The sequence below is a fragment of the Somniosus microcephalus genome, chromosome 8 (genome assembly GCF_052327205.1).
Source record: "Somniosus microcephalus isolate GS21.2 chromosome 8, FLI_Smic_1.0, whole genome shotgun sequence".
NCBI classification, from domain to species: Eukaryota; Metazoa; Chordata; class Chondrichthyes; order Squaliformes; family Somniosidae; genus Somniosus; species Somniosus microcephalus.
In genome coordinates this window covers 230,914,141-230,932,192 of record NC_140994.1, presented here as the reverse complement: position 1 = coordinate 230,932,192, position 18,052 = coordinate 230,914,141, and the positions used below count along the sequence as shown (strand labels likewise).

The 18,052-nt window shown below is 42.5% G+C and overlaps 1 long non-coding RNA gene across 1 annotated transcript in view; it reads left to right on the top strand.

Moving 5' to 3' along the window:
• The window catches only part of LOC147114147 (uncharacterized), a 1,113,696-nt gene extending 1,095,920 nt beyond the window's left edge, over positions 1-17,776 (top strand). Inside the window, exon 4 of the long non-coding RNA XR_015079158.1 lies at positions 17,626-17,776. This is a non-coding gene — a long non-coding RNA (uncharacterized LOC147114147). The remainder of the gene's footprint in view (positions 1-17,625) is intronic.
• Positions 17,777-18,052: the final 276 nt, after the last annotated feature.

The following is an 18,052-nucleotide window of genomic DNA, read 5'->3' as shown; positions in this document are numbered from 1 at the left end:
TATGTCTAGACAGGCACAGGTATCCCCACTGATTATGATTTCATATGGCCCACTCCATTTTGGGGCGAACCCTGGTTTGCTGGGCAGAGTTTTCACCATGACTTTACTACCCGCTGAGGGAACATAAGCTGTCATTGTGAGCTCTTGTGCCCGATCCTTGTCCTCCTGATTATCACGGACATTTTTTCGCATCTCCTTTAATTGAGTGCTAAGTTCCAGCAATCTTGTCCAGCAAAATTTTATTCTAACAGTCTCTTCGGTTTATGACTGTTAGGGCTGATCCTGTGTCCAATTCCATTTTCACTTGGACTCCGTCTATCTTGAGCGTGACCCAGATAGTCTGGTGATCCTCCATTTTGATTACCTTATGTAGTTTCAGACAACCCAGCTCCTTGCTTCCGGAGTCTATCACTTTTCTGTTCGTCTGAACTACTGTCCATCACCTTATGTACCTTTTTGTACTTCTCCTGTGGAGATTTCTTGCTGCTGGTTTTCTTCCCTGACCTGCAGGCTCTTGCTATGTGTCCTGCTTTCCACACTGTCTGCACACTTGGTCCTTGAACCAACAATCCTTCTGGTCGTGTGTTGTTCTGCCGCAGCGATAACACTTCCCTGCTCCATATGACATTTCATTGATGCCATATTCTTGCGGTCTCCATTGTATCTCTGCAGCGCCCCGTATGGCTGCTTCGTGTGATACTGCCATGCTGAAAGCCTTGTCCAGCGTAAGATCCTTTTCTGATAGAAGCCGTTTCTGGGTTCCTTCACTTTGAAGCCCACACACAAACTTGTCCTTGAACATATCTGCTAGTCCCATTCCAAACTGGCAGTGTTTCGATAGCTTGCGCAGTTCCGTTAAATACTCAGCATTACTTTCGTCTTTCTGCTGGTTCCTTTTGTGGAACTTAAATCTTTCTGCTATCAGCAGCGGTGTGGGGTTTAAGTGGTCCTGTAGGATTTCCACTATGCTTTCGAAATCCTTATCCACTGGCTTCTCTGGGGTTATTAGGTTTCGCAGTAAGCCATACATTTTTGCACCCATGGAATTCAACAAAACCAGTGCTTTCCTGGCATCTGGCACTTCATTCGCCTTGCAGTACACCTCAATGCGTTCCACATATGTCGCCCAATCTTCGACTTCATTGTCGAACGCAGTGACACTGCCACTCTTCGGCATCCCTGGGTGTGGTTAGACTTTCTAAAATGGCATCTCCCGCGCTCTCCCTTCTTCTCCGCTGGCTCAAAATGGCGTCTCCCGCGCTCTCCCTTCTTCTCCGTGGCTCAAATGGCGTCTCCCGCACTCCCTTTCCCCGCGGATGCTGCTCAGCCCTTGAGCCCTGGCTGCGCTCTGCGTGTTCTCCTGTGCGCCTCTCTCGTTGCCGCCGCTCGGTCCTGAACCCCAGCTGTGCTTTACCCTCTCTCTCTTTTTGTTGTCCATCGACGCCGCTCGGTTTTCAACTCCCGGCTGCGCCCTGTGCGCTCTACCCTCTCTCTTACCCCGTCGACGCTGCTCGGCCTTTTTCTGTGCCATCGGTCGGCTCCAGCCGCCGCTGTCTGGGAAGGGTCTGCGCTGTACCTGTTGCCAGTCTGTTGCTGGATCGTCGTGGCTGGAGAACCAAGCCCAGCTCTCAACAGCCTCCCCTGCGATGTTCACTCTCTGCCGGATGACTGGGCGGTTGCTCGTGGTCGACGCCCATGCTTCTGGCCTCGACTTTCTTCCACCGTCCTCCCGGAGCGAATCCTTGGAAGGAAATGCAGAGTTGCAGGTAGATTCGAATCGACCTCGTCGCCACTGTTGAATCCGTAAATCTTAAGGTATGGTGTTCTTCAATAACTAGACGGAGGCTGCAGATTAACAATCAACAGGTGTTTACTGGAGGAGGGTAGTCTAAAGACTAACAGTACAGATGCCTGCTCAAGGCTTATATACAGGTGTGGTCACTGCCGGTACTACAGTATACAGGAACTGTAAAAGTAGTTCTCTCTTAAAGGTACATACACTACAGACTTCATGCTCCCCAGCCTGACATCACTTCCCAAACAATTATTCTTATGTTCATTAATAAATAGACATTCTTATTATGAACACAGCTAGCTTTTGCTAGACACTTTTATTGAGCACATGTGGACTAGGTACTGTATCTGTAGAGGCTTCCATCTTGACTGCTGCCTTGTGAGTAGCCTAGTGCCTCATGGGTAATGTAGTCTTAATATATATACAGCTGGGTAGTGTAGTCTTATACATACAGCTATATACAGCTCTACGGCTCCACCTAGTGTGCACTATAGAATGACATGTTATTGATCACTACATCCCCCTTTCTTTGAGGTTTAACAAAATCAATATCAATCAACTTTCAAGAAAACAATTAAGATAATATCAGTAACACTTTGTTAGTGCTCTATAAACATAAACATTTTCAAAACAGTCAACACATTTTCAAAGCTTTACATTGTACTCAAAGATTAAGTCTATCAGGCTCTTTTACTTCACGTGTGGATCTTCTCAACACGGGTAAGTCTGATGTGTCTTCATGAGATTGTTCTGGCGATGAATGACAAGATGCAGTTGCGGCATTGTCATCAATCTGGTCTTGAATAGTCTCTTGTGTTTTTAGGAGAGAACGGCGTTTCCTCCAGAGAATCTGTCCTTCCTCAGTTCTAACAGTGTATGACCTTGGTCCTACTTCCTCAAGAACTGTAGCTTTCCTGTTCCATGCATCTGGATCCTCAATCCTGACAACATCATCCCTTGTCAATGGTTTTAGAGTTTTGGATGACTTGTCATAGTATGATTTCTGTTTCAGCTTTAACAGTTGAAGTCTCTGTCTCAGTTCCTCACTTTGCTGCTCTTTTGCACAGCAGGGTAGTGTGGTGCGCAACTTGCGACCCATTAGTAGTTCAGCAGGTGAAGAACCACAGTCTAAAGGTGAGGCTCGGTAGCTCAGCAGGGCGAGATAAGGATCAGACTTGCTTTCTGTCACTTTCTTCAGTAGCTGCTTGAGAACTTGAACACCTTTCTCTGCCTTACCATTTGACTGAGCATACAAAGGACTGGATGTGATGTGCTGAAAGTCATAATGTGCTGCAAACTGTTGCCACTCCTTACAGTTGAAGCACGGACCATTGTCGCTAACGGCAATCCTGGGAATTCCATGTCTGGCGAAGATGGATTTCACATGCATTATGACACTGCTTGCTGTGGTGCTTGAGAGCAGCGCCATCTCAGGATAGTTAGAATAGTAGTCAATCACTATTAGATAGTCTTTACCATTTAAATGAAAAAGGTCCATACCAACCTTTTGCCATGCTGCTGTTGGTATGTCAGCTACTCTCATTGGTTCCTTTGCTTGTTTGTTTTGGTGTTTCTGACATGTCTCACATTTGCCTATCATGTTCTCAATGTCCTTATTTATGCCAGGCCAATAAACAGTGTCTCTTGCTCTCCTTTTGCATTTTTCAATTCCGAGGTGTCCCTCATGAATCCTTTTGAGCATGTCTTGATGTAAAGCCTGTGGAATGACTATTCTGTTCTGTTTTAGTAATAGTCCACTTGCGACACTCAACTCTGACCTGATGTGAAAATATTTTGGACAGGAACCTTTTGGCCAACCATGATGAATGTTCTCTATTACTGTTTGTAATACTGTATCTTTTACTGTTTCTTCTGCTATTTGCTTTGATTTTGTGTCTGACACGGGCAGCGCAGCAGTGACCATACTCACATGAACATCCACGTCTTCTTCAGTAGAGCTCACATGACTCATTGTGGGTGCTCGGGATAGTGCATCTGCTAACACTATGTATTTGCCTGGTGTGTAGATCAGTTCAAAGTCATATCTTTACAGCTTCATCATGAGTCATTGAATCCTTGGAGACATCTCATTCAGGTTTTTTTTTATGATGGCAACCAGAGGGCTGTGGTCTGTCTCAACTGTGAAGGTGGGAAGTCCATATATGTAGCCATGAAACCTTTCTAGTCCAACTACCAAGCCTAGATATTCCTTTTCAATCTGGGCGTATCGACGCTCAGTATCAGTCATAGACCTGGAGGCATAGGCAACAGGCTTCCAATCTTCACCCTCTGCTTGTAGCAAGACCGCACCTAGGCCATCTTTTGATGCATCCGTTGACACTTTGATTCTTTTTGTTGGGTCAAAGAAGGTGAGTACAGGTGTGGTTGTCAGCACTGTTTTGAGGTTTATCCACTCTTGTTCATGTCTTTCTGTCCATGCGAACTCATTTGTTTTATGTAGCAGGTCTCGCAGACAGGCTGTCTTGGCTGACAAGTTAGGAATGAACTTTCCAATGAAGTTTATCATCCCCATGATGCGTAGCACTCCTTTTTTGTCAGTGGGTCGGGGCATTTTGAGTATGGCGTTTACTTTTTCCATATCTGGCTCTATTCCTTTTCCAGATAGATTATCTCCTAGGAAAGTGACTTCCTGGACGCCAAACTGACACTTGGCTTTGTTGAGCTTCAGTCCATTCCGGCGTATGCTCTGCAGCACTTTAGTCAGTCTCTCATTGTGTTCTTTCAGTGTGGAGCCCCAGATGATGATGTCATCAACATAGATCCGAACTCCTTCCAGACCTTCAATTATGTGTTCCATCGCTCTATGAAAGATTTCAGATGCAGATATTATCCCGAAAGGCATTCTGAGGAAACAATACCTGCCAAATGGTGTGTTGAAGGTACAGTATTTGGTGCTCTCTTCATCCAGTTTTAGTTGCCAAAATCCTTGTGAGGCATCGAGCTTTGTAAAGTATCTGGCACCTGACATTTCACTGGTGATTTCTTCTCGCTTGGGAATCTGGTAGTGTTCACGTTTTATGTTTGCATTTAAGTCCTTTGGATCCATGCATATTCTTAGATCATTGTTCTTTTTCTTTACACATACCATGGAGTTAACCCAGTCTGTTGGCTCTTCGACTTTCCTGATGACTCCTAGTGTGGTCATTCTGTCCAGTTCATTCTTGAGCCGGTCACGCAGGGGTGCTGGAACTCTTCGTGGAGCATGTACCACTGGCTGAGCATCCTGCTTTAGCTGGATCTTGTAAGTGAATGGTAGAACTCCAAATCCTTTGAACACATCCTGGAAATTATTCACTACAGAATCCACCGAGTCATCTGGTCTGCTTATGGCACAGTTTATACGGTAGACTCTTTTGACCAGTTCTAAGTCCTCACAAGCTTTGTCACCCAGTAGTGAATCAAGCCTTTCAGCCACAACAGAAAACATGAGATGATGCACTTTGTCTTTGACTGTCACTTTAAGTCTGCATACACCTAAGCTATCTATTTTCTATCCATTATAGTCCTTCAGTAGTACTGACTTTTTCTGTATTTTGGGCTTTTCTTTCATATTGTCAATGTCACTCATACTGATTAAGTTTGCTTTTGCCCCAGTGTCTAGTTTCAAGGTAACTAATGCTCCATTTACCTACAGTGGGATCATCCATTTGTCCTCTTTTACTGCATTAACTTTATGTTCAGCATTGTCCATTTCTGAGGGCTGCACATTTTCTGTATCCTTTTTGATATTGTCACATGACACCATTTGTACAAAAAATGTCTCACTTAAATCAGTGTCCTCAATTACATTAACTCGTTGCTCTTTCTTAGTTTTTACTTTTGAAAAGCATTGTTTGGCAAAGTGATTCTTTCCATTACACTTTGTGCACATTTTTCCAAACGCTGGGCATTGTTTTAACTGATGTTTGTAACCACAGCGTTTACAATTAAAAATTTCATCCTCCGATTGCTTTTCATTTCTGTTCTGCCCATGTTTCTTCCCCTTATAGGACACAGCACCGACAGCAGCATTATCACTCATTACAATCGCATCATTATTGATTTCACTGAAAGTCTTCACGTGCTTTCGAGCTAGCTCGCTGGCTTGGCATATTTTCACCGCATTTTCCAAATTTCGTTCGGTTTCTCTCAACAGACGTTCCCTGAATTTTTTATCATGAATACCAAACACAATCTGGTCACGAACCATGGATGCTTTGAGCTCAGAGAAATTACATGTCTGTGCTTTCAGTTTCAGATCAGTTATAAAGCTATCAAAAGTCTCATTTTGTTGCTGTGTCCGAGAACGGAAGATGTCTCTTTCATACGTCTCGTTCTTTTTGGGAGAACAATGTGCATCAAATTTCTGTAGCACATCGTCTAATTTGTCTCTGTTCTCCGCTGGATTAAATACAAATGTATTAAATACCTCTATTGCCTGTGGGCCTGCAACCGTAAGCAGCAACGCTATCTTCCTTGCGTCTGGCTTCGTACCGAATCCAATGGCTGCAATGGCTGCAATGTAGAGTTCGAATTGCTGTTTAAAAGTCTTCCAATTGTAGTTGATTTTTTCTGTGAGTTTCAAACGCTCTTGTGGCTTCAAATTCTCCATGTCGCTTTTCACAATTTTCAGCAGATCTTCACCACCCTGGTACCATCTTATGTTCATTAATAAATAGACATTCTTATTATAAACACAGCTAGCTTTTGCTAGACACTTTTATTGAGCACATGTGGACTAGGTACTGTATCTGTAGAGGCTTCCATCTTGACTGCTGCCTTGTGGGTAGCCTAGTCCCTCATGGGTAATGTAGTCTTAATATATATATACAGCTGGGTAGTGTAGTCTTATACATACAGCTATATACAGCTCTACGGCTCCACCTAGTGTCCACTATAGAATGACATGTTATTGATCACTACAGTTATCTGCTGCTTTCTTTCCTTCAGTCAATTCATTATCCACACTCTCGGTCTCACTGCTTTCAGCTTCTTGCCATGTGATGTGTTAAATATTGGTTGTAGCCCTTTTAAAATGAGGTTTTGTTCTCCCACCCTCCTGGTCCCCTTCATAAAATGCTGGTTAAACGTTTTATCAGCTAATATAACTGGTAAAGCTGTTAATTCTTGAACTGTGCTTCCTCTACAAATGAACTTACTATCTTTGAAGAGTTATTATAAATCAGTAACAGACACTTTCTTCATTGTGGGTTTGTTAATCTTGTGGCTCCCTACTGGACATTATTAGATTACTCAACTATTGCCCTTAAATTGTACAGACCAGCATAAAGATTGATAATGCAAGGCACACACAGGCAAATTTCCCTGAGGTTAGAAAGTTACGTTATTTTATACTGAGCTTTCATATTATTCCTTTTTTGGTATATATTTGAATGACTTGACATTTAATATAATTTAGAAGACATATTTTTACGAAACTTGAAATGGGAAAGTATTGAGACTGCAAGCAAACGTCATCCAGAGACCAATATATAGTTGGCATGGTTAAAACGTCATGTGCATTTTGAGTATATAGAAGAAAGATGACTCCCTGGTGGAGCTGCTTATTGATATGAACCGAGTGCAGGTGAGTGGAGATTGTAATTAGCAGAGGCCGACAGGCTTTCCCTTTAATTATAACCTCGGCCTGTCTGTAATATATTCGGAGCAGTAAGGCTCCACTGGGGAGCCCTGCAGGGAAACCCATCTACAGCCACCATCCTTCAAACAGACTTCCAACTTTTAAACACGGTTGGTCAATAAAATATATATAGATTATAGCATTATAGATATAGAGTAATAAAAGATATATACAAGTACTCCATGCACAGAAGTTAAATCTAAATTTGAAAGAGAAAAGATAGGTTCACAGTTCATCTAATGAAGGATCCCACCCAAAATGTAATCTATCTTTCAGATGTACACTTCTCTGCTGTGCATTTCAATCATTTTATTTTATATTGTAGTTGTTGATGTATTTGTTCACTCCTGTGCAGCGCCTTGGGACGTTTTACTACGTTAAAGGCGCTATATAAATACAAGTTGTTGTTGTTCATTTAAAGTTACATTTTTAAACATCTATTATTTTTGTGCGTGAATTAATATTCACAATCTAGCTATTGCTTCACGTGAGGATGCAGATGTAGCTGTGGAAATCAATTCTGGGATCTGGTATATCCTTTGGAATCAATGGTCTTAATTGACTTGACTTAGTACCAGTGAAGGTTAATTGGCAGCAGTTAAACACTGCAAGAGGAGGAGATAGGGACCAGAAAAGGCCAAATTGAAAAATGGGGGCTCTTTTTATTAGAACAGAGGAGATTAAGGGCTGATTTGATAGAGGTGCTTAACATTGTGAAGGGATAGGACAGAGTAGATAGAAAGAGATTGTTTCCAGTGATTCAAGGGTCTAGAACAAGAAGTGATTTCATTCAATCATCCACAATACTGAGTAAGCAGACTGTTAGAAAATTTGGTTAGAAAACCAGAGGTTGCAGGTAATAAGTATTCTACCTGACCATTTCTTCCATACTTCCATCATGCTTAACAGCATAAATGCAATGTTCAGAAGGAAATTAATACAAATTATTACATTTTTCAAAGAGAATTAACATGACAGTATTTAACTACAGTCACTGAAAAGACTTCTGTTGGACAAGAAGAGCAGGGGTGGGAGGGGTTTATAGTGAGAACTAAAACCCCCAAACTTCAAAAAATATTGGACTAACTTCCATCTTTCCTCTTTCATCAAATATCTCTGCAACAGAACTTACTTTTGCTAAAGAGATTATGCTTCAACAGCACATAGAAATTCAGGACTTGTTCTCCAGAACTTCACTCCTCTCTTGAATGATGGTACAATGCTTTCAGAATACACACAAATAAAATAAATTAAAAAGCCCCCAACCATGCAGAAGATACTACAACGTAACAAACACCAAATTCCAAATGCAAAGTTTCACTTGTCACATCACTTGCTGTGTGTGTACAGCAGATTCTGGGTGGATAGAAATATTCACTTCTGTATAACACTGTCTGGCTTCAGTGTGTCTCAGCAGCAACTCCTGAATATGTACAATATTAACGTGAACATTTCAGGTGGTCCAGTGCATACCTTCCAGTTCTGTGGACAAGTAATGTGTAAAGAGGAGCTAATACCTGAGCAGAGTGCAAACTATGTTGGGTGACAGGTGATCCTGTGTTCATTTGTCCAGTACCTCGGATGAGAACCGAATCAATTGAAAGTAGTCAGTATAAATGCCACATGCAGGCAGCACAGTGTCTACAGCATGTTGGCGCGCCAGTGTGCTGCTCTGTACAGTGATGGAGTCACAGATTCAATTTCCCCCATGCCACTAACGACTTTAACCCTTCTTGATGTGCGGAGGTGCTAAGCTAAGCCAAATTCTTGCTCAAATGGGGCGGGTAATGTCGATTGAGTCATCCTTGGCTGTTCTAACATGAGCTCTGCTGGCTAGTTCAGAGCAGCACAGGCAGTTATGGATGAGCAGGGCACCCACGTCACCTCGCCCTCCCGGGAGACAAGGGGAACTAGATTTTTTTTTTAAACTCCTGCACCAATGTCGTTTAACTCCCAGATGGCATGCGATGCCTGCTTTTACACAGCATGTACAACATCTCACACCATGAGACGCGCTTAATACAGCTTTTGCTGTCCTGAACACTAATCCCTCTATCACCAAATTGCATTAGGTCTCAGTTCAAAGCTTGTCACAGCATTAATTCAGCAGTACCAGTAGTCTGTGCGTGCTCTCTCTCCCCCCAGATCTTGTTCTGTCTCTATTCCTAATCCTGTACAGAGTACTTTATTATGAGCCAGTGATTTGTCAGCTGTCCACCTGTTCACTAATATATTCTGATGGCTCGATTCATTTAACAGTATCCACTGCCATGGCCAAGATCCTACATTTGTCACTGGGAATAGATCGGGTTTTTTTTTTAATTCCAAGGCTAAATTAGTAATGGCATATTTAATTCTTTCTTTTTTTCCACAAGTAACAGGTTCCAAATACTCGAGTCACGCTTCAGGGCAGCTGTGTGATGGAGTAGATTAGTGCACGTTTCTTTCACCTCTGGGAACTGGGTTTGAATCCATCCTGGGGTGATGGGATGAAAGTCTTCTCCCTCTGCCAACTGTGAAAATCCAAAGTGAAATTACCTTGTCATATCCAGCCCAATTCTTAGTAGGTAAGAGCCCACGGCATAATAGTTTTTTTTTCTGTTTCTTGGCATCTCCCTGTGGTTATGCGCCAACTAGGGCTGGGCAAGTGGACAAGCTGTCTGCTTGTGGACCTCCACCAGTGCTGCTCTGAAACTGACTGCAATGAGGTGAACAAGAGCAGTCAGGAAATGTCTCCGCCTACGATGTTCCTTTCCTCTATATGCAAAAGTGTCAGGTTTCTCCTGCATGGCAGCATAGCAGAGAGGAGGAATTCACTCTGGGGGCAAGCAAAGGGAATCATAACCATGAGCATTCCATGGCACTTGATCACTTTCTCAATCCTGTAAATCCCAAACCTGGAATCAGATTCCTGAGGCCCTATTTTAACCCGGAATGGGAATCGGGCAAGCGCCAAACTCCCCCTGAGATTGGCAGCGCGAGGCCAAGGTTTTTTTTAAAACTCCTGAGCCTCAACTGCCGGCCGCCGGTCAGTTGCCTGGTCGGAATGGGTGGGAAGCGGCAGCTGGCCAGCGGCAGGAAAGAACTGTCGCTGGTACTCGGGTAAGTGGCGGGGGGGTGGACTGTGTGGCTAGTTCGCAAGGTCACACGACATTGTTGGCACAAAGCGAGATTTTGGATGGTGGGAGGCCACTGCCAGGGCCTTGAGAGAATGGTGCTTGGCACTAAGTTAAGTGGTCAGGGGCGAGGGTCAGGTGGGCATTGCGATTAGGGGAGACGGGAAGCTTGGAGCAGGGGAGACTCAAAGTTTCCTTGTGGGGCCCAGAGGAGTACTTCCTCTCCACTTGACACACAAGGAAACATCCAATAAACCCCGTAATGTGGGTAGAACAAATGAAGGACAGAGACACAATGAGCTGCGAGTCAAGGTGCTTGTTTACTAGGTCTGAGCAAACTGAGCATGCTCATATTAAACCATGTGACCAACCATGTGATAATACATTACACTGCTTTCCCCTTAAAAAAAAAATGTACGGATTCCCCTCTCAAATACAACAAAACTATGGTCCCACCTTTCCCAGCATTACATGTACCACATAACAAGGACTCCTGGCTTTTTTTCTTTTAAATAAACTACAAATCCAGTTTAATAACAGGTTTGTGGAGCCTTCCTAATCTCCTTACAGAAGGTTGTGGTGTTGAACTAATTTTTGGCCTGTTTTGTTCTAGTTCCAAACTCAAAGATGATCCTGTTTCTATCTCAGACTTGTTTGAACCTGGTACTTCAGTTTCTGAAGTCTGAATGGAGTCAAATTCATGTATATGTTCATGATCAAGATCATTGGCCAATCCAGGCCAGTAAACAAAGCTGCTTGCAATTAATTTCATACTGACGATCCCTGGATGTTCAGTATGAAGTTCAGCCAGAATTCTATCTCAAAGAAGTAGGTACCACCACTCTGTTTCCCCACTTGATACAACCTTGCTAACAGGACAATTCAGTACAACAGTTATGGAATGGTTTCAACTCTGTGTCCAGACACTGATCAGTCCATCCATTCAAGGTGTTTTTATACACTCTCTTCAGTAGTGAGTCCTTTTGAGCCTCATTTGCAATCTCAGTTGCATTCACGGGAAAGTCTTTGTCAACTGCACCTAGCGTGAAAATCACACCTTCACTCCCAACACACGAGTCCTCATGTGGCAACCTGGACAAAGCATCTACGATTACGTTTTGCTTTGAAGTGCGATATTCAATCGTGTAGTCATATTGTGACAACACTGCCCAACTTTGGATTCTTAATGCGGCCATTGCAGGGATGGCCGGTTTGGGCCTCAATATTGCTCAGCGCAGTTTGTGATCGGTTATCAGGGTAAACTTTCTGCCAATCAGGAACTGTTAGAATTTCTTGATTCCAACCATTATGGCGAGTGCTTCCTTTTCAATTTGCGCATAGTTTCTTTCGCTCTTTGTGAGGGATCATGATGTGAATGCAATTGGTTTCTCTTGGCGGTCATCCATTACGTGGCTAATAACACCATAGCTAGAAGCATCACACGCTAACAATCAGGGTAGCCCATTCACTTTTGTCAGTTTTTATTCGCACTCCTTTCTCTCTGAGCTTTGCTAGCTCTTCCTCCATCTGACTTTTCAATGCACAGGGGACCGCCCTTGCATTACAATTGAGAGGCTTCGCGTTGGACTTGATGTGGATATGCGCGTCATACCAATTGATGCCCTCACAACTGTCTGAGAACACGCTTTTGTACTTGTTCAGCATTGTGTCGAGTCACTTCTTTGAAGCATCTACACTGAAGACATTTTTCCAGTCGCTACAATAATAGGCAGCTTTACTGACTGGCCATTGTGCTGAACTGTACATTCTATTTGTCCACATGTCTCTAGGATTTCTCCGGAGAAGGTTTTTAACTCTACGGTGCTCTTTGTAAGTGGTATTTGATTAAACTTACACTCGTATGTGACCTTACTCATGATAGAGCAGTCTGCCGCTGTGTCAATACACATATCAATATATTGGTAATTGATCAGAAGTTTTGTACGGAAGTCTTTCTCACAACTGCTAGCGTGCCACTAGTGGCATAGATAGTGTCGATGCCTAGTTCTTCAACATCAGGTGTGTTCACTTCAATATTGTGAATTCCTCCCTTTTTGTTTTTGCTGCTTTGCATTGCCACTAGAATGGTTCTTACTTCCTGCTTTTGATCCAGCTCTGCAAGCTGTTGAAATAATGGTCTTGCTTCTGGCAGTGAAAATACTTCGCCTTTCTGTATTGGCAGGACTGTGGTGGGTGATAACAATTCACTGAACTGCTCTCACCACATGCTTTTGACTTGGTCTCACACTTTAGGTTTGGCAGTGGCTTTGTGACTGTAGACCTCAGCTGCACTAGTCACTTGAGTTGGACGGAGTTCCCTAGCATTCTTGGATGCCATCGCCATAGATAGGGCAACATTAGGTTTGGAGTGTTCAGTAACTTGGACTGTGTGCGCTCATCCACCAGTCCACACACAAACTTATCTCACAACGCACGATCCAAAAATGTGCCAAAGTTACAATGCAAAGACAGATTCTTAAGAGCTACAATGTACTCACTGATGGTTTCACTTTGTTTTTGATTTCAAATACCAAACTTATAGCTCTCTGCTATTTCTAATGGCTTTGGGTCAAAATGGTCCTCGAGTTTCTCGACAATGTCTTCAAATGACAGATCCTTTGCTTTCCCTGGCACGAGTAGGTTTAACAATGTTCCATAGACATCTGGCCCGATCTCCATTAGAAAAATTGCATTTTTATGTTCACAAATTACTTTATTTTGAGTTTGAACAATCTCATCTGCACCTTCGGTCTCAATAATGTTATAGGCCTTAAAAAGCAACTCCATCTGCTCAATGTAAGAACTGAATGGTTGGTGAACTCGATCATACCTGCCAAGGCTTCCAATGAATCTCAGACGCAGCCATGATTGTCCCGATCCCGTTGAACAGTGACTCAGCACGCTACCTGTGTATATGTGAGAATCAAGGCTTCTGTTGCTGTGTATACATACATGTGAAGGTGAAGCACAGACAATTCTGTAGCAGCATGAACAGTAAAACATCACAATAATTCAGTTTAGGTGTCACAAATTTACCTTAAGCTTTTCCACTCGAAGGTTGAACACTGTGTCCTACCATGAGCCCTAAAAATGGCTTCGGGATCCCATTCTCTTTGCCAAAAATGTAATATATGTGGGTAGAACAAATGAAGGACAGAGACATGATGAGCTGCTACTCAAGGTGCTTGTTTACTAGGCCAGAGTGGACTGGTCATGCTCATACTAAACCACGTGGCAAACCATGTGATAATACATTACAAACCCTGAGCCTCTTTCCTCCTGTTTGCCGCCAGGTTTCACTGGCAGCTCCAGCACTGTGATCAACTTGTGCGAGCCCCAATTGCATTGGGGTTCTAATTGCATCATAGGACCCTGACCTTAACATATTCATGAGGCCACACCTGTCTGCAGCAGGCACTTCTGATGCTTCCAATAACCCAGAAGTTAAAATGGCGGCTGGCAGACGGGGGCCCTCAGTAGTGCAGTGCTAAGTACTAAGTAAGTACAAGCCGCCCGCCCCATTCCTGTCTGGTAGGCTTGATTAAAATCAGGGCTTATGTGTTAATTTGAAAGTGTTTTCCACATTAAAAGAGTGCTCAACCATGGAATAATTCTGCAGGGAACTTTCTCACCAGCTGTACTCACCCACTTCAAAATTAAACAAAGCATCAGTTCTTCCCTATGGTTATAGAAGTAAGGCCAGCAGATAGCAGGCATGGACTCTATTGAGAAATAATACGCTAACTGACAGCGACACGGTGAGTTGGCTTCTTAGGAGACAGGTTAACAATGATCCTGATCTTGGTTGTGGCAGTATCAGAATCCAAGTGAATCCCAACAGAGAAGAGAGGAAAGTTCAGAAGGAGAGTCACACTCCTAAGCTACCTCCTCCAGGCAGGTTAGAGCATAATTGCCAAATTTGATTAATTTGGGAGCTCTTGGGGCAAAATTTTCTTCAAGTATTAGTCAGCACATGACAATAATGTCGACATCATGGTAATGATTTTAAGGATTCCATTTCTAAAATATGCTTTGGAGAAATTAAGAATTTTATACAGAACCCTTTGGCAATAAGGCCATTTTTATGTGGCCACATGCATTAGCTCAGCTCAATTGGCAGCACTCCTGCCTTCAAGATTTGATCACATAACCTAGGCCAACAGTGTTAAGGGAATGCCGCATACTAAGAGATGGCCGTTAAAGATTATATAATTTCAATGATAATTATCAATGAGAAAGGCCATTTGGCCCATTTTAATTCATCCTTCCAGACAGACCCTACAGTCACCCCATTGTCATGTCCGATTTTTTTCTTAAATAATTCCAGGATTTAGCCTCCACTACTCTTATCTGGAAGTCTGTTGCATGCGTTGACTATTGTTTTTGTGAGGAAGAATTTCCTGATATCACTCCTAAATTTACCTTTTGCTAGTTTGTCTGTGTCCTCTTGTCCTAATCTTGGAGAGTAACATTCTGGATTGACCTTTTCCATTCCCTTAAATGTTTTTATAGGATCACCATTCAGATACCTCCTCTGCCGTCTGAAAAGCCCAAATTTATTGGCCCGGATATTCTGATCCCTACAGGTGGGGAAGGGCTGTGTACCCACCCGTAGGGACATCGGAAATGTCGCTTTCAGGCATGCACAGCGCATGCGCTGAAAAACGGCATTTCCGATCTGTCAAGAATTGTCTTGACAGATCCTCCTGCTGCCCTGGAGAAGGGCCTCTGCGGGCGGAGAGTTCAGTTTTTTGGAGACCCTCCGCCCGCAGAAAACCCTTACAATTCTTGTGTCTGGTAAAAGCAGGCGTAAGGCCTGCTTTTACCAGGATAAGAGTTGAAAAAAGTAAAAAATATATATTTTTGTTCACTGATTTATCATTTAAAAATACTTTTAAAAAAGGTAGGTTTATTTCTAGCCCCGTAAAAAATTTTAATTTTTTTTCAAAAAATTTAATTTTTGTTTAAAATAATTAATTTATTGTAATTTCAAGTCATTTTAAAAATGTGTTTTTAAAAAAAATGTATTTAAAGTTTTACTATGTTTTTGGGGTGATCGCCATTCATATATTTGACAGGTCTTCCTGTCAAATGTATGAAAGGAGATTCCCTTCTGGGATTGGCTCCCCATGGCCCACGTGATCCCAGGGACGCTGCGAACTACATGCACCCCTGGGATATGTGGGCCCTGCATACTTGAAGTTTGGAGAGGCCCAGGAGCGGAAGCGTGTGCGTCCCGGGAGCCCTCCGGTAAGGGCGTAGATTTTTCCAGATCGCAGGCTTCCGCCCGCGGGAGGCCTGCGATCGGAAAATACGGGCCATTGTTTTTCCTCATATCCCAGACATTTGATTCCAGGATCAACCTGGTGGCTCTTCCCTGTATTGCCTCCTGTTCTTGCATTTCTCTCTCGTTTCTCTGCAACCAGAACTGGATGATTTCCTCTAACTTGTATGCTACTACTTGGCTATGTACAATAACAGCACCTTGCATTGCTTACAGCACCTTGAATGAATTAAAACATCACAAGGGGTTTCACCAAGGCATAATCAAAATTAAAGGGATGCCTAGCCAAAGAAGGAGATATTAGGAGGGATGACCAAAAGCTTGGTCAGAGATTGGGTTTTACAGAAGGTCACAAAAGGAGGCGAGGTGGAGAGGCTTAGGCAGTGAATTCCAGAACATGGGGTCTAGATGACAGAATGCACTACTGCCCATGATGGATGATGGTGGGGTGGGCAGAGGTTGGCTATGTAGTGTGTTGCGGACTCTGAGGTCTCTATCAACCTCACTCTTAGCTGCTTTAACACCATTCCTGGTATGTGGTTGCTGCCTAACTTTCCTTCCTATGTGCAGTACTTCACACTTGCCTGTATTACATTTCAGCTGCCATTATTTTGACCACTTACAAATGTTATTAAACTCATTCTGTAATTTCTGAGTTGCTTCCTCTAACTTCACTGCTCTTCCTACTTTGGTATTATCTTCAAATTTGACCAATTTATATTGAGTTTCTGAATCCAAGTCATGGATGTGCATTTGAAGAGCAGCAAGTTCTTCTGGTGTCCTGGCCAATATTCTTCCCTCATACAATAGCACCAAAAACAGATTAACCTGTTTGTGGAATCTTGCTGTGTGCAAAAATAACTTCCATTTGCATACATAATATGAGTTATTGGACATCAAATCAATTCATTCTTTGTAAAGCATTTTGGAACAGTTAAATAAATGAAAATCCCTCTTGTGTGCATACATATTTCTTTTGATAGTGCTGACCAGAGCATCACAGCTGATGTAATATTTTATTCTAACGTAACGTAATATTTTATTCCACTACTCTTCTGGACAAATGAGAAGGCAGGGTCACTAGAAATAAAATAAAATGCTGGGGTTGACAACATTATATTGGTAGGACAAGTGGGATTTTTAACTTACCTGTTCATACACTGCTCCAACAGTTGCCCTACAATTCCTAGACAGCAGTGCATGCATTTATTTAAACCCTGCACAAGCCTTCCATATATAGAGCAAATTCTTTAACTGCTTCTAATGCTTTCAAGAGCAAGATAGTAAAGAGAAAGACTTGTACTCACAAATTCATTAGTCTGAATGTGCCACACACACAAAAATAATCTAGAAACTAAAACAATTCAGATCACAATTTCCCCTGAGTTCCTCAATGGCAGCAAAGATAAAATAACAGCACATTCCTCAACAGCAAAGGGAGTTTTGGAAGTGTTCCTATTTGTCTGTGCCTCAGAGACAGCTGAGACACCACTGCTGTTGCCTGCCAACTTCAGAAGCCTGCTGTGACTTGAGGAACATAGTATCTTTTCAAAGTGAGATTGGTGTTGCCACCTTTTATGCGAGAAACAAATTGGTGAAAATTTCTTCATCGTACTGAATTTGTACCTATTTTTTGAAATCCTTATGAATCCTAACAAATCAGGTCACATGCTTTGTTAAGAAGACAACCTGGAGTTTGACATGTGCCAGTGATCTCAGTGAGAAAACCCTCCAGTTATTTGCACTTTGTCGTCGACAATGTTTTTATTTTATGTCTGCCTTTGTTTAGATACCAAAGGCATCACCGAGGACACTCAAAGCCCTGATTGACTTTCAAGGAAAGAGAAAAGAAAAAAGGAGGAAACAATTAGGTAAGAAAAATTAAAGAGAGATCATCATTGTTTCATTCCTTGAATAATAAGTGGGACATCAGTTTGTTTCAATGTTGTTTGCCTAAAATGTTTCTGTCTTCATCTAATTTCTATTTGAAATAATTAATTTGATGTCATTGTGTCACTTTTAAAATGCTGTTGAGAACATTAACACTTATTGGCATGTAATGGCAGAAGATGATGTATTCATAAATGTGTGGGCCCTTTCTGGTGGGTAAACCTGTGAATAGAATTTGTCAACAAGAAATGATTGTGTTAATTTATAGTGTTGCTGATGAGCCAAGATTTGACATTTCTTGTCCATGGCCAACTAAAGCTATGATG